The sequence below is a fragment of the Ranitomeya imitator genome, chromosome 4 (genome assembly GCF_032444005.1).
Source record: "Ranitomeya imitator isolate aRanImi1 chromosome 4, aRanImi1.pri, whole genome shotgun sequence".
NCBI classification, from domain to species: Eukaryota; Metazoa; Chordata; class Amphibia; order Anura; family Dendrobatidae; genus Ranitomeya; species Ranitomeya imitator.
The window spans coordinates 89029239-89046146 of record NC_091285.1 but is presented as its reverse complement, the minus strand read 5'-3'; positions in this window follow the sequence as shown (position 1 = coordinate 89046146).

Below are 16908 nucleotides of genomic sequence, written 5' to 3'. Positions count from 1 at the left end.
TAATTAGAGAAAAGGAATAAGGTGCGTTCGCAGCCCGGGGTCCACCATGCAGAGATGGTACCTGCTGCTAAGCAATGACGGACTATATGGCGGTACAATGAGGATACACACGGATTAGCTTCACCCTGTGTGAAAGAAGCGAACCCTGTTGCGTCACAGGGCCGCAGTATCGCACGCAACAGAACTAATAATTAAATATCACGGGAGTGCAAACTGTGCCGTACTGGCGGATGCCACTAACCATCCAGACATGGGCTAAAGAAGCGCTCTATTGGCGCCGTACTGGCGGTCACAGCAGTAGACGCTGTTTCGTGTGTTAACGTTGTGAGTTCAGCCGGGCGCTAGATTGCAGCCATACACCTTACGCGAACAGTCATGCACATGGGATGGGTTTTTTAAGGAACGACTTGCACTCATCAACACACACACGATTACAATTGTATACTAGCGCATGGCCGTGCGGCCATGCAAACCTTTTATAGCTGCAGTATGTACAAGACCTTCCTAGAAGGACCAATGATAAGCTGCCACAGAAGTTGAGCACCTTCAGGACCTTCCTGGAGGACCAATGGGATCTACTGCAGTATCTGAGCATGTGACCCTCGATCTCCAATGGGAGATCTTGCCCTGGGCATGCTCAGAATGGAAAAAGCAGGACTTAGTCCCAAAAGCATCTGCTCGCCGCTGCCCAGCACTGGCTTCAATGGCAGAAGCAGGAAAAGCAGCAGTAACCCTCTGCACAGAGTGAGAATGAGCAAGACGCTGGGACCGACGTCTCCGCTGAGCAGGCTCCACTGCGGCTGATGCAGAATGCGAGACCGCAGCAGACATGGTTTGAGATTCCCCCTGTGCAGAGGCGGGAACTCGACTCCTAACACACATAGCCTTACATTTAATAACTGGGGGCCCCAACATAGCCCTCCAATTAATATTTGGGGGCCTCACATAGTCCTAAATATATGGGGTCCCCACTTAGCCCTCCATTTCATATAATGGATCCCACATTGCCTTCCATTTAATGTAGTGGGGCCTCACATAGTCTTCCATTTACCCCTTTCTGTCATTGGACGTACTATTCCGTCCATGTGGGGTGGGCCTAAATTCCCAAGGAGGAATAGTACGTCCAGCGCGATCGGCCGCGCTCACGGAGGGATCGTGGCCATTCGCGGCTGGGTGTCAGCTGCCTATCGCAGCTGACATCCGGCACTATGTGCCAGGAGCGGTCACGGACCGCCCCCGGCACATTAACCCCCAGCACACCGGAGGGGGCTCCCTGCGAGCTTCCCTGAGACCCCCGCAGCAACGCGATGTGCTGCGAGGGTCTCCTTACCTCCCTCCCTGCAGCAGGCCCGGATCCAAGATGGCCGCGGCATCCGGGTCCTGTAGGGAGGGAGGTGGCTTCACAGCGCCTGCTCAGAACAGGCACTCTGAAGCCTGCAGCACTGTAAGTTAGATCAGTGATCTGACAGAGTGCTGTGCAAACTGTCAGATCACCGATCTGTGATGTCCCCCCCTGGGACAAAGTTAAAAAGTTAAAAAAAACATTTTCCACATGCGTAAAAAAAATTTTTTTTAAAAAATCCTAAATAATGAAAAAAAAAATTATTCCCATAAATACATTTCTTTATCTAAATGAAAAAAAACCAAACAATAAAAGTACACATATTTAGTATCACCGCGTCCGTAACGACCCAACCTATAAAACTGTCCCACTAGTTAACCCCTTCAGTAAACACCGTAAGAAAAAAAAATTGAGGCAAAAAAACGCTTTATTATCATACCGCCGAACAAAAAGTGGAATAACATGCGATCAAAAAGACAGATATAAATAACCATGGTACCGCTGAAAACGTCATCTTGTCCCGCAAAAAACGAGCCGCCATACAGCATCATCAGCAAAAATAAAAAAGTTATAGTCCTGAAAATAAAGCGATGCAAAAATAATTATTTTTTCTATAAAATAGTTTTTATCGTATAAAAGCGCCAAAATATAAAAAAATGATATAAATAAGGTATCGCTGTAATCGTACTGACCTGAAGAATAAAACTGCTTTATCAATTTTACCAAACGTGGAATGGTATAAACGCCTACCCCAGAAAAAATTCATGAATAGCTGGTTTTTGGTCATTCTGCCTCACAAAAATCGGAATAAAAAGCAATCAAAAAATGTCACGGGCCCGAAAATGTTACCAATAAAAACGTCAACTCGTCCTGCAAAAAACAAGACCTCACATGACTCTGTGGACCAAAATATGGAAAAATTATAGCTCTCAAAATGTGGTAAAGCAAAAAATATTTTTTGCAATAAAAAGCGTCTTTTAGTGTGTGACGGCTGCCAATCATAAAAATCCGCTAAAAAACCCGCTATAAAAGTAAATCAAACCCCCCTTCATCACCCCCTTAGTTATGGAAAAATTTAAAAAATGTATTTATTTCCATTTTCCCATTAGGGTTAGGGCTAGGATTAGGGTTGGGGCTAGGGTTAGGGCTGGGGCTAAAGTTAGGGTTTGGATTACATTTACAGTTGGGAATAGGGTTGGGATTAGTGGTGTGTCTGGTTTACAAGTGTAGTTAGGGTTACCATTGGGATTAGGGTTAGGGGTGTGTTTGGATTAGGGTTTCAGTTATAATTGGGGGGTTTCCACTGTTAGGCACATCAGGGGCTCTCCAAACGCGACATGGCGTCCGATCTCAATTACAGCCAATTCTGCGTTGAAAAAGTAAAACAGTGCTCCTTCCCTTCCGAGCTCTCCCGTGTGCCCAAACAGGGGTTTACCCCAACATATGGGGTATCAGCGTACTCAGGACAAATTGGACAACAACTTTTGGCGTCCAAATTCTCCTGTTACCCTTGGGAAAATACAAAACTGGGGGCTAAAAAATAATTTTTGTGGGAAAAAAAGGATTGTTTATTTTCACGGTTCTGCGTTATAAACTGTAGTGAAACACTTGGGGGTTCAAAGTGCGGGTATCAGCGCACTCAGGACAAATTGGACAACAACTTTTGGGGTCCAATTTCTCCTGTTACCCTCGGGAAAACACAAAACTGAAGGCTAAAAAATAATTTTGGGGGGAATTTTTTTATTTTTTATTTTCACGGCTCTGCGTTATAAACTGTAGTGAAAAACTTGGGGGCTCAAAGTTCTCACAACACATCTAGATAAGTTCCTTGGGGGGTCTAGTTTCCAATATGGGGTCACTTGTGGGGAGTTTCTACTGTTTAGGTACATTAGGGGCTCTGCAAACGCAATGTGATGCCTGCAGACCATTCCATCTAAGTCTGCATTCCAAATGGCGCTCCTTCCCTTCCGAGCCCTCCCATGCGCCAAAACGGTGGTCCCCCCCCCCAACCCCCACATATTGGGTAGCAGCGTACTCAGGACAAATTGGACAACAATATTTAGGGTCCAATTTCTCCTGTTACCCTTGGAAAAATACAAAACTGGGGGCTAAAAAATAATTTTTGTGGAAAAAAATATATTTTTTATTTGAGCGGCTCTGCGTTATAAACTGTAGTGAAACACTTGGGGGTTCAAAGCTCTCACATCACATCTAGATGAGTTACTTAGGGGGTCTACTTTCCAAAATGGTGTCACTTGTGGGGGGTTTCTACTGTTTAGGTACATTAGGGGCTCTGCAAACACAATGTGACGCCTGCAGACCATTCCATCTAAGTCTGCATTCCAAATGGCGCTCCTTCCCTTCTGAGCCCTCCCATGCGCCCAAACGGTGGTTTCCCCCAACATATGGGGTATCAGCACACTCAGGACAAATTGGACAACAACTTTTGGGGTCCAATTTCTTCTCTTAATTTTGGGAAAATACAAAATTCGGGGCAAAAAAATTATTTTTGTGGGAAAAAATTTTTGTTTTATTTTTACGACTCTGCATTATAAACTTCTGTGAAGCCCTTGGTGGGTCAAAGTGCTCACCACACATCTAGATAAGTTCCTTAGTGGGTCTACTTTCCAAAATGGCATCACTTGTGGGGGGTTTCAATGTTTAGGCACATCAGTGGCTCTCCAAATGCAACATGGCGTCCCATCTCAATTCCTGTCAATTTTGCATTGAAAAGTCAAATGGCGCTCCTTCGCTTCCGAGCTCTGTCATGCGCACAAACAGTGGTTTACCCCCACATGTTGGGTATCGGCGTACTCAGGACAAATTGTACAACAACGATTGGGGTCCATTTTCTCCTGTTACCCTTGGTAAAATGAAACAAATTGGAGCTGAAGTAAATTTTTTGAGAAAAAAAGTTAAATGTTCATTTTTATTTAAACATTCCAAAAATTCCTGTGGAACACCTGAAGGGTTAATAAACTTCTTGAATGTGGTTTTGAGCACCTTGAGGGATGCAGTTTTTAGAATGGTGTCACACTTGGGTATTTTCTATCATAAAGACCCCTCAAAATGACTTCAAATGAGATGTGGTCCCTAAAAAAAAATTGTGTTGTAAAAATGAGAAATTGCTGATCAACTTTTAACCCTTAATTCCATAACAAAAAAAAAATTTTGGTTCCAAAATTGTGCTGCTGCAAAGCAGACATGTGGGAAATGTTACTTATTAAGTATTTTGTGTGACATATCTCTGTGATTTAATTGCATAAAAATTCAAAGTTGGAAAATTGCGAAATTTTCAAAATTTTTGCCAAATTTCCGCTTTTTTCACAAATAAGCGCAGGTAATATCAAAGAAATTTTACCACTATCATGAAGTACAATATGTCAAGAGAAAACAATGTCAGAATCACCGGGATCCGTTGAAGCGTTCCAGAGTTATAACCTCATAAAGGGACAGTGGTCAGAATTGAAAAAAATTGGCCCGGTCCATAACGTGCAAACCACCCTTGGGGGTAAAGGGGTTAATATAAGTGCGCCCAACACAAACCTCCATTTAATATGAGGGGCCAAAATAGCCCTCCATTTAATATGGGGACCCCAGAAAGACCTGTTTCAATATAATGGGCCCTACAGAAAGCCCTTAATTTAATAGATGGGGGCCCCACATAGCCCTCCACTTAATATATATATGTGGGCCACATATAGCCCTCCAATTACTATATGGGGACCATCACATAGCCCTCCATTAAGTATATGGGGGCCCAATGTAGCAATTCATTTAATTTAATAAAAGTGCTCCATTTAATATAATTGGCCCTACATAGTGCTCCATTTATTATAATGGGCGCCACTTAGCCCTCCATTTAATATAATGGTTCCCACATAGCCTTACATTTAAAAAATGCGGGCCCCAACATAGCCATCCAATTAATATTTGGGGGCCTCACATAGCCCTAAATATATGGGGTCCCCACTTAGCCCTCCATTTCATATAATGGATCCCACATTGCCTTCCATTTAATATAGTGGGGCCTCACATAGTCCTCCATTTAATATAAGTATGCCCAACACGAACCTCCATTTAATATGAGGGGCCAAAATAGCCCTCCATTTAATATGGGGACCCAAGAAAGACCTGTTTCAATATAATGGGCCCTACAGAAAGCCCTCCATTTAATAGATGGGGGGCCTCACATAGCCCTCCACTTAATATATGTGGGCCACATATAGCCCTCCAATTAATATATGGGGGCCCACCACATAGCCCTCCATTAAGTATATAGGGTACCTACGTAGCAATTCATTTAATTTAATGGGCCCCACAGAGCCCTCTATTTAATAGAACTGACCCCACAAAGCCCTCCATTCAATATAATGGACCCCACATAGCCTTCCATTTCAATATCATGGGACCCACATAGCCTTCCAATTAATATATGGGGGTCTACCAAACAGCACTCCATTAAGTATATGGGGGCCCCACATAGCCCTCCATTTAATATGGGTGGCCCAAAAAATAGCTCATTTTATGGGGACCCCAGAAAGCCCTATTTCAATATAATGGGCCACACATAGCCTTCCCTTATTAGTGCCACCGCAGCACACCCTTTTCCCGTTGGCATGCCACTAGAACACACACTTTTTCCATTGCTGTGCCACCGGAACACACCCTTTTCCCATTGGCGTGCCACCGGAACACACCCTTTTCCCGTTGGCGTGCCACCGGAACACACCCTGTTCCCGTTGGCGTGCCACCAAAACACACCCTTTTCCCGTTGGCGTGCCACCGGAGCACATCATTTTTCCGTTGGCATGCCACCGGAGTACACCCTTTTTGCGTTGGCGCATCACCGAAGCACATCTTTTTCCGATTGGGAGTACCAGCGGAGGATACCCTTTTCCCATTGGCGTGCCACCGGAGCACAGCCTTTTCCCGTTGGCGTGTCACCAGAGCACACCATTTTAACGCTGGCGTACCATCAGAGCACACCCTTTTTCCGTTGACGTGCCACCGGAGCACACCCATTTCCCATTGGCGTGCCACTAGAACACACCCTTTTTCCATTGGTGTGCCACCGGAACACACCCTTTTCCCGTTGGCGTGCCACCGGAACACACCCTTTTCCCGTTGGCGTGCCACCGGAACACACCCAGTTCACGTTGGCGTGCCACCGAAACACACCCTTTTCCCGTTGGTGTGCCACCGGAGCACAACCTTTTTCCGTTGGCGTGCCACCAGAGCACACCCTTTTTGTGTTGGCGCACCACCGAAGCACACCTTTTCCCCGTTGGAGTACCACCGGAGCACACCCTTTTCCCATTGGCGTGCCAACGGAGCACAGCCTTTTCCCGTTGGAGTGTCACCAGAGCACACCATTTTAACGCTGGTGTGCCATCGGAGCACACCCTTTTTCCATTGGCGTTCCACGGGAGCACACCCTTTCCCATTGGCGTGCCACCGGAGCACATCCTTTCCCGTTGGCCTGCCACTGGAGCACACCCTTTCCCGTTAGCGTGCCACCGGAGCACATCGTTTCCCGTTGGCCTGCCACCGGATTACACCCTTTTCCCGTTGGCGTGCCACCGGAGCACACCCTTTTCCCATTGGCGTGGCACTGGAGCATACCCTTATCCCGTTAGCGTGCCACCGGTGCACACCCGTTCCCATTGGCGTGCCATCGGAGCACACCCTTTCCCGTTGGCCTGCCACCGGAGCACACCCTTTTCCCATTGGCGTGCCACTGGAGCACACCATTTCCCATTAGCGTTCCACCGGAGCACACCTTTTCCAGTTGGCGTGCCACCGGAGCACACCCATTTCCCGTTGGCGTGTCACGGGAGCACACCCTTTTCCCATTGGCATGCCGCCGGAGTACATCATTTTTCCGTTGGCGTGCCACCGGAGCACACCCTTTTTGCGTTGGCGTGCCATCGGAGCACCTTATTTCCCGATAGTGTGCCAAAATAGCCCTCCCTTTAATATGGAGACCCCAGAAAGCCCTATTTCAATATAATGGGCCCCACAGAAATCCCTATTTTAATATAATGGGCCTCACATAGCCCTCCATTTAATATATAGGGGCCCCATATAGCCCTCCATTTAATATAATGGGCACAACAGAGCCCTCCATTTAACTGACCCCCACAGACCCCTAAATTCAATATTGGTCCCCACATAGCCTTCCATTTAATATAATGTGCGCCCCATAAAGTGCTCCATTTAATATAATGGGCCCTACATAGTGCTCCATTTAATATAATGGGCGCCACTTAGCCCTCCATTTAATATAATGGTTCCCACATAGCCTTACATTTAAAAAATGCGGGCCCCAACATAGCCATCCAATTAATATTTGGGGGCCTCACATAGCCCTAAATATATGGGGCCCCCACTTAGCCCTCCATTTCATATAATGGATCCCACATTGCCTTCCATTTAATATAGTGGGGCCTCACATAGTCCTCCATTTAATATAAGTGTGCCCAACACGAACCTCCATTTAATGAGGGGCCAAAATAGCCCTCCATTTAATATGGGGACCCAAGAAAGACCTGTTTCAATGTAATGGGCCCTACAGAAAGCCCTCCATTTAATAGATGGGGGGCCTCACATAGCCCTCCACTTAATATACTGTATGTGGGCCACATATAGCCCTCCAATTAATATATGGGGGCCCACCACATAGCCCTCCATTAAGTATATAGGGTACCTACGTAGCAATTCATTTAATTTAATGGGCCCCACAGAGCCCTCTATTTAATAGAACTGACCCCACAAAGCCCTCCATTCAATATAATGGACCCCACATAGCCTTCCATTTCAATATCATGGGACCCACATAGCCTTCCAATTAATATATGGGGGTCTACCAAACAGCACTCCATTAAGTATATGGGGGCCCCACATAGCCCTCTATTTAATATGGGTGGCCCAAAAATAGATCTTCATTTAATATGGGGAACCCAGAAAGCGGTATTTCTATATAATGGGCCACACATAGCCTTCGCTTACAAGTGCCACCGCAGCACACCCTTTTCCCATTGGCGTGCCACTAGAACACACCCTTTTTCCACTGGTGTGCCACCGGAACACACCCTTTTCCCATTGGCGAATGGAAACAATTTTTGGAAACAAATTATTTTTTTTGCTAGGAAGTTATAAGGGTTAAAAGTTGACCAGCGATTTATCATTTTTACAACAAAATTTACAAAACCATTTTTTTTAGGGACCACCTCATATTTGAAGTCAGTTTGAGGGGTCTATATGGCTAAAAATACCAAAAAGTGACACCATTCTAAAAACTGCACCCCTCAAGGTGCTCAAAACCACATTCAAGAAGTTTATCAACCCTTCAGGTGCTTCACAGCAGCAGAATCAATATGGAAGGAAAAAATGAACATTTAACTTTTTAGTCACAAAAATGATCTTTTAGCAACAATTTTTTTTATTTTCCCAAGGCTAAAAAGAGAAACTGGACCCCAAAAGTTATTGTACAATTTGTCCTGAGTACGCCGATACCGCATATGTGGGGGGGAACTACTGTTTGGGCGCACGACAGGGCTCGGAAGGGAAGGAGCGCCATTTGACTTTTTCAATGAAAAATTGGCTCCAATCTTTAGCGGACACCATGTTGCGTTTGGAGAGCCCTTGTGTGCCTAAACATTGGAGCTCCCCCACAAGTGACCCCATTTTGGAAACTAGACCGCCTAAGGAACTTATCTAGATGCATAGTGAGCACTTTGAACCCCCAGGTGCTTCACAAATTCATCCGTAAAAATGAAAAAGTACCTTTTTTCACAAAAAAAATTATTTTAGCCTCAATTTGTTCATTTCCACATGGGCAACAGGATAAAATGGATCCTAAAATGTGTTGGGACATTTCTCCGGAGTACACCGATACCTCATATGTGGTTACAAACCACTGTTTGTGCACACGGCAAGGCTCTGAAGGGAAGGAGCGCCATTTGACTTTTGAATGAAAAATTAGCTCCAATCGTTAGCGGACACCATGTCGCGTTTGGAGAGCCCCTGTCTGCCTAAACATTGAATGCCTATATGCCTATTGGATGCCTGTATGCCTAATCACATGTGGGGCAGCTCACTGCAGGTAGGCCACTGTACACGCCCCGACGCGCGTTTCGCCTAGCGCGTCGGGGCGTGTACAGTGGCCTACCTGCAGTGAGGTGAGACTCGGGTCCCCCATTATTTCTCTCCCCCCCCCTACTTCTATAGTGGCTCATGGTAGGCACTTAGTGTGGGTGAGGGTCGTCAGCTACTTACTCATTATTGTCAATATTTATTTCACATGAGATTTGGACTGCTGAGGAGACGTTATTGGGGACTTTTTCTTGCCAGCACCTTACTATACCCTACTGTGTGGTGTTATGCTTATTATTTGTATGCGGTAGACCCAATTTTTTTTTGGTGTCTTTTACTTGTCGTATCTGTGTCTGCACTGTCAATATGTGACAGTCGCATGTATTTATGTGTGTTTATTATTGTTAATAAAGTTATATTTATATTTGTTTTAACGAGCTTCCATGCGCCCTCCTGATTTATATATATTTGTCATATGGAAGTACTTATGATGGCTGTGGCTGATGTCGGTCACTAAAATGAAGCTGGAAATTTTGAGACTCATAAAGTTGAGAAGTGTGGGATGAACTGGCGATAGTAATTAATGAACCCCATAAAGCGCTGCACCGCTTTAAGAGAATGGGGTTTTTGCCAGTCCATCACAGCCTGTAGCTTGGCAGGATCCATAGCCAATCCCTGGGCAGAGATGATATAGCCAAGGAAAGGCAAGGACTCCTGCTCAAACACACACTTCTGCAACTTGGCGTAGAGGGAGTTTGCCCGTAAGAGGTCAAAAACTTTGCGAACATCTCTCCGATGGGAGCCAATATCTGGAGATTAGATGAGAATATCATCCAGATACACTACGACCGAGGTGGTGAGCATCTCGAAGATGTCGTTCACAAAGTCTTGAAAAACGGCTGGGGCATTACAGAGCCCGAAGGGCATCACCAGATATTCATAGTGCCCATCCCTGGTGTTAAAAGCTGTCTTCCATTCGTCCCCCTCACGGATGCGAATCAGGTTGTAAGCACCCCGCAGATCTAACTTAGTAAATACCCTTGCTCCCCGTAGCCTATCGTAAAGCTCAGATATCAGGGGTAGTGGGTATTTATTCTTAATGGTGATGGCGTTAAGACCCCTGTAGTCTATGCATGGACGTAGTTCTCCATTCTTCTTCTGCACGAAGAAGAAGCCAGCCCCAGCAGGTGACACTGACTTCCTAATGAATCCTCTTGCCAGATTCTCTTGAATGTACTGGGACATTGCCTCCATCTCCGGGAGAGATAACGGATAGACTCGGCCCCGGGGAGGCTCTGCATCAGGCAAGAGGTCAATAGGACAGTCATAGGGGCGGTGAGGAGGAAGGGTCTCCGCCGCCCTTTTGGAGAACACCTCCGCATAGGACCAATAGTGCTTGGGGAGAGGGGAAAGATCTGCGGGTACCTCTGTAGAAGTAACCTGAACGCACTCCCTCTGACATCTATCCTCACTAGTGTTGAGCATTCCGATACCGCAAGTATCGGGTATCGGCCGATACTTGCGGTATCGGAATTCCGATACCGAGATCCGATACTTTTGTGGTATCGGGTATCGGTATCGGATCCATAGGGATGTGTAAAATAAAGAATTAAAATAAAAAATATTGATACATTCACCTCTCCGGCGGCCCCTGAACATCACGCTGGTAACCGGCAGGCTTCTTTGTTTAAAATGAGCGCCTTTAGGACCTGCGAATGACGTTGCGGCTTCTGATTGGCCGCGTGCCGCTCATGTGACCGCCACGCGACCAATCAGAAGCCGCGACGTCATTCTCATTCACTAAACTCCTAATTCTAGGAATTAAGGACCTGCGAATGACGTTGTGGCTTCTGATTGGTTGCGTGGTGGTCACATGAGCGGCACGCGACCACGCGCTACGTCATTCGCAGGTCCTAAAGGCGCTCATTTTAAACAAAGAAGCCTGCCGGTTACCAGCGTGATGTCCAGGGGCCGCCGGAGAGGTGAATATATCAATATTTTTTATTTTAATTCTATATTTTACACCTTAATATGGATCCCAGGGCCTGAAGGAGAGTTTCCTCTCCTTCAGACCCTGGGAACCATCAGAATACCTTCCGATACTTGGTGTCCCATTGACTTGTATTGGTATCGGCTATCGGTATCGGCGATATCTGATATTTTTCGGGTATCGGCCGATACTATCCGATACCGATACTATCAAGTATCGGACGGTATCGCTCAACACTAATCCTCACATGATTTACTCCATCCCAAACTTTTCCCTGAGGACCACTCTATATGAGAATGATAGCGAAGCCATGGTATCCCCAACAGGACCTCATCAATTCCCTCACGAATGACTAATAGTTAGATAATCTCCTGATGTGAAGGAGACGTAGATAGAGTGAATGGAATGGCCTGATGTGTAATCTGTGAGGGTAGTGTCGACCCATTTACCACTCGTATGGTCACAGGTTTGGCGAGCATCACCAGGGGTATTGCGTGACGCTGAGCGAAAGCAGATGACATGAAATTGCCTTCCGCCCCAGATTCCAGGCAAAGCTCTACCATAAGAGTGGATAGCCCCCTGACGAAGGTTCTTCTACCGAAACGCGCGTTGGGGCGGAGGCGTGTGCCAGGAGGGTCCAGTCATACTGCAGTGGGTACATGTGGTGAATTGCCATATTTCTGCATTATTTTGCTATGGGATGATTACTAGTACTTCAATGGCGGCATAGCAGATAAAGGCAACTGTTATTTATGTCTTCATGGCTTGTTGTGATGCAGCGTTATCTCTGTAAATTTACAACTGATAGGGACCTTGCGTCTGACTGATATAATTCTGTGTAACATTTCAGCTTATGAGGGTACACACACCCCCTATTTTGGGTTATTTAAATCAGTTTATTTGGGTTGATCAAAAATCATTGTTGTGTATAGGTCTGCATCCTTACTTATTGACCCCCTGTTTACATGCCTTCTGTCAATGTCTTTTCTATAGCATTATCTTTGATTTGTTGCTGTTCATCACCTCTATTTACCTGATGTCAATTTTTAACATTTGATAATAAAGTATTGATATTTTATACTGTATTGCTTGACCCAGTATCATCTGTTTTTTGTTATATGTTCTATATATGATGATAGGTTTTATGAGTCTTATACATGGGTAATTATTATTGATTTCTATTAATGTACCATGTGGAAAAATACTATAAGTGGTTACATAAGAGTGGATGGGCCTATGGTTATTGCCCCCTTGAAGGACAATTTAGAGGGAAACGTCTCCGTGTCTAGTGTACCTCCTCCAACTACCACTAGACGCCGACGTTCCCCCGACCGCTGAGAACACTTGGAGGCAAGATGTCCTGACTGCCGGCAAACATGACAGACCATAGGTGCACGAGCGGACTGGGACTTAGATCCCGCACGCAACGCCTCTATGGCCTCATGTGACTCAGACATCTGGACTGGAGATTCCTGAGGTTTGGCGAAGGTGGGAGCCAGCCGAAACCTCTGCCTACACTGGGCTCGCTCCAACTTTCACTCGTGAAAACGAAGGTTGATGCAGGTTGATATAGCTATGAGCTCCTCCAGTGTGGTGGGAATCTCCCTAGTGGCCAAAGTGTCCTTCACATGGTCAGCCAGCCCTCTGGGATAAGGGCCTTATCCGACCATTCCAGCTCAGACGCTAATGTCCGGAAGTGGACGGCAAAATGGCTGACCATGGATGAACCCTGAGTCAATGCCAGCAGTTGGAGCGCCGTATCGGGTGACTTGGGGTCCTAAAAAGACCTGTTTCAGAGTGCTCAAAAACATAGGAGCATTCTGCACCACATGATCGTCGCGCTCCCACAGTGGCGTAGCCCACTCCAATGCCCTGTCCGACAGCAGAGAAATTATGAATCCCACCTTTGCCCGCTCTGTGGGAAAACGTGCAGCCAGGAGCTCGAGGTGTATACCACACTGGCTCACGAAACCACTACAGGATTTACTGTCACCAGAGTATTTCTCTGGCAGCGGGAGGTGAGATAAGGTCGGAACAGAGATGGCAGTGGGTAAAGCTGCCGCAGCCACGCTAGCAGCCTGAACAGCTATTGCGGTAACATCCACCGCTAAGGTTGCACGCTCGAGAGCCGCCAACCTGCCCTCCAGCAGCTGGATGTACCCCTGCAATCGCTGTTCGTCCATCATTACTTAGCCAGACCCTGGCGCTAGTATAATGTTAGGACTAGCGGAACGCACCAAATAATTAGAGAAAAGGAATAAGGTGCGTTCGCAGCCCGGGGTCCACCGTGCAGAGATGGTACCTGCTGCTAAGCAATGAGGGACTATATGGCGGTACAATGAGGATACACACGGATTAGCTTCACCCAGTGTGAAAGAAGCGAACCCTGTTGCGTCACAGGGCCGCAGTATCGCACGCAACAAAACTAATAATTAAATATCACAGGAGTGCAAACTGTGCCGTGCTGGCGGATGCCACTAACCACCCAGACATGGGCTAAAGAAGCGCTCTATTGGCGCCGTACTGGCGGTCACAGCAGTAGACGCTGTTTCGTGTGTTAACGTTGAGTTCAGCCGGACGCAAGATTCCAGCCATACACCTTACGCGAACAGTCATGCACATGGGATTGGCTTTTTAAAGAACGACTTGCACTCATCAACACACACACGATTACAATTGTATACTAGCGCATGGCCGTGCGGCCATGCAAACCTTTTATAGCTGCAGTATGTACAAGACCTTCCTAGAAGGACCAATGATAAGCTGCCACAGAAGTTGAGCACCTTCAGGACCTTCCTGGAGGACCAATGGGATCTGCTGCAGTATCTGAGCATGTGACCCTCGATCTCCAACGGGAGATCTTGCCCTGGGCATGCTCAGAAGGGGAAAAGCAGGACTTAGTCCCAAAAGCATCTGCTCGCCGCTGCCCAGCACTGGCTTCAATGGCAGAAGCAGGAAAAGCAGCAGTAACCCTCTGCACAGAGTGAGAATGAGCAAGACGCTGGAACCGACGTCTCCGCTGAGCAGGCTCCACTGCGGCTGATGCAGAATGCGAGACCGCAGCAGACATGTGTCACGATATGGTATGAAATATCATATAAGTAGTTTCTCTTGCAGCAGGCTGGGGACTAAAAAGCCCCACGCTTCCCTTTCACTCAGCCAAGAGCTGCTTTGCCAATGTACTGGGGGGAGTTTTATGGCCGAAAGGTATTTACGACCAGGTTAGAATCTTCCTCCAGCTGGAACTGGAAAAATGGCTCCAATATTCATGAAAGATTCTTTGTTTGGTTTTTGTACGATATTATGCACAATGTTTACGTTAAGAACACGAAAATATATATTCGTATTCCCACTCGGTGTATCTACCCATCCCTTGAAACTCGGGCTTCTAACTACATATTGTAAAGAAGTAGGGATTTCTCTGTAAATATGTATCCCAGATAGGACAAATTTGCTCTCATTAGAATGCTCACGTTAATCCGAGATGAATGATGGGTTTGTTATGACTCTGACATGTTTTGTAGTGAAGTTATAGAAATCAGAGAAAATAGTTTAAAGTTTACTCAGAATGTAGAGAGAGGAGGGTCTGGATAAACCAGCCTTTATGTGATGTCACAGCCTTTAGGTTTTAAGTGTCTGGCAGGCTCTGAGGAGTCACTTTTTTTCTTGACTTCTTGTCTTCTCCTGAAGCCAGCAGCACGTCCAATGAGCTGGGACGTATGGAAAAAACTCCACTAGCCTGGTTGCCTGCCATGCTTTGAACATGTGAGTGTTACATTTTCTCATTTAATCCCTGTTTATTTCATAATTACCCTTGTACATATTTGCAATTGTCTCATTTGTAACATCTTTATAAAATATTTTTGATAAAGCACTGCCTAATTTTTATGGGATATAATATTTAATATTAGTTCGTTCTCCTGTTCTAAACCGTACCCTAAGTCTTCTGAAGGGAAATACGCTACTGTTACTGTTGTGTTGGGTTAGCTTCGGACACGTTTAATCGAAGCTGGTGGCAGTGATACCATGTGCAGACTGTTGAGTGATGCTGTAGCGGCTGCGGCGTTGATAATTATTGTTCCTGCCTGAGTGGGAGTAGTTATCGCGTCGCTGCAGCGTGCCCAATAGCCAGTACATAGCAGGCAGCCTTTCTGGCGACTAATTACCCAGGGTGCAGTACCTAATCTGACCTGAGAGTAAGGGGGGCGCCAGAGAGCTGCAAGTGTTAAGTGGAACTGTAAGCGGGATATACATAAATCCCTGCAGTTTGTGGTATATTGAAAAGCAGTGGGATACCTAGAATAAGCCCCTGCTGTAAACTAAGAGGTCAATAGCCTTGTGTTTTCTCATCACATTGTTAGCAGTGGAGAGATAACTAAGATAAGCCCCCCTGCACATGTGATTGCCGTCTGTTGGCCCAAAGTCACCCCGACCCGTGACGTAGGGGTGACGGTCACGGTGTGAATCGTGACAAATTGGTGGCAGCGGTCAGGGAATCCTGACAAATTGGTGGCAGCGGTGGGATATCTTAGAGCATTAGTGAATTGGTTTGAGTAATCAATCCTCTCACTAAAAACTTGCAGAAAGTTCTTGCGAGGACTCTGCGCAAATAAGTTTGGAGAACGAACTGTGTTTTATTAGTCTTGAGACAATTGACCGCTGCCACCAATTTGTCACGATTCACACCGTGACCGTCACCCCTACATCACGGGTCGGGGTGACTTTGGGCCAACAGACGGCTATCACATGTGCAGGGGGGCTTATCTTAGTTATCCCTCCACTGCTAACAATGTGATGAGAAAACACACACAAGGCTATTGACCTCTTAGTTTACAGCAGGGGCTTATTCTAGGTATCCCACTGATTTTCAATATACCACAAACTGCAGGGATTTATGTATATCCCGCTTACAGTTCCACTTAACACTTGCAGCTCTCTGGCGCCCCCCTTACTCTCAGGTCAGATTAGGTACTGCATCCTGGGTAATTAGTCGCCAGAAAGGCTGCCTGCTATGTACTGGCTATTGGGCACGCTGCAGCGACGCAATAACTACTCCCACTCAGGCAGGAACAATAATTATCAACGCCGCAGCCACTACAGCATCACTCAATAGTCTGCACACGGTATCACTGCCACCAGCTTCGATTAAACGGGTCCGAAACTAACCCAGCACAACAGTAACAGTAGCGTATTTCCCTTCAGAAGACTTAGGGTACGGTTTAGAACAGGAGAACGAACTAATATTAACCCCTTCGCGACACGCGCCGTACTAGTACTGCGCTGCCGGCACTGCATTAGTGCCAGCAGCAGTACTAGTACGGCGCACCGATCACCGCGGTCTCGCGCTGAGCGCCGCGGTGATCGGGTGCGGGTGTCAGCTGTATATGACAGCTGACACCCCGCAGCAATGCCCACAATCGGCGCTATCGCCGATCGCGGGCATTTAACCCCTCTGATGCCGCTGTTAGTAGTGACAGCG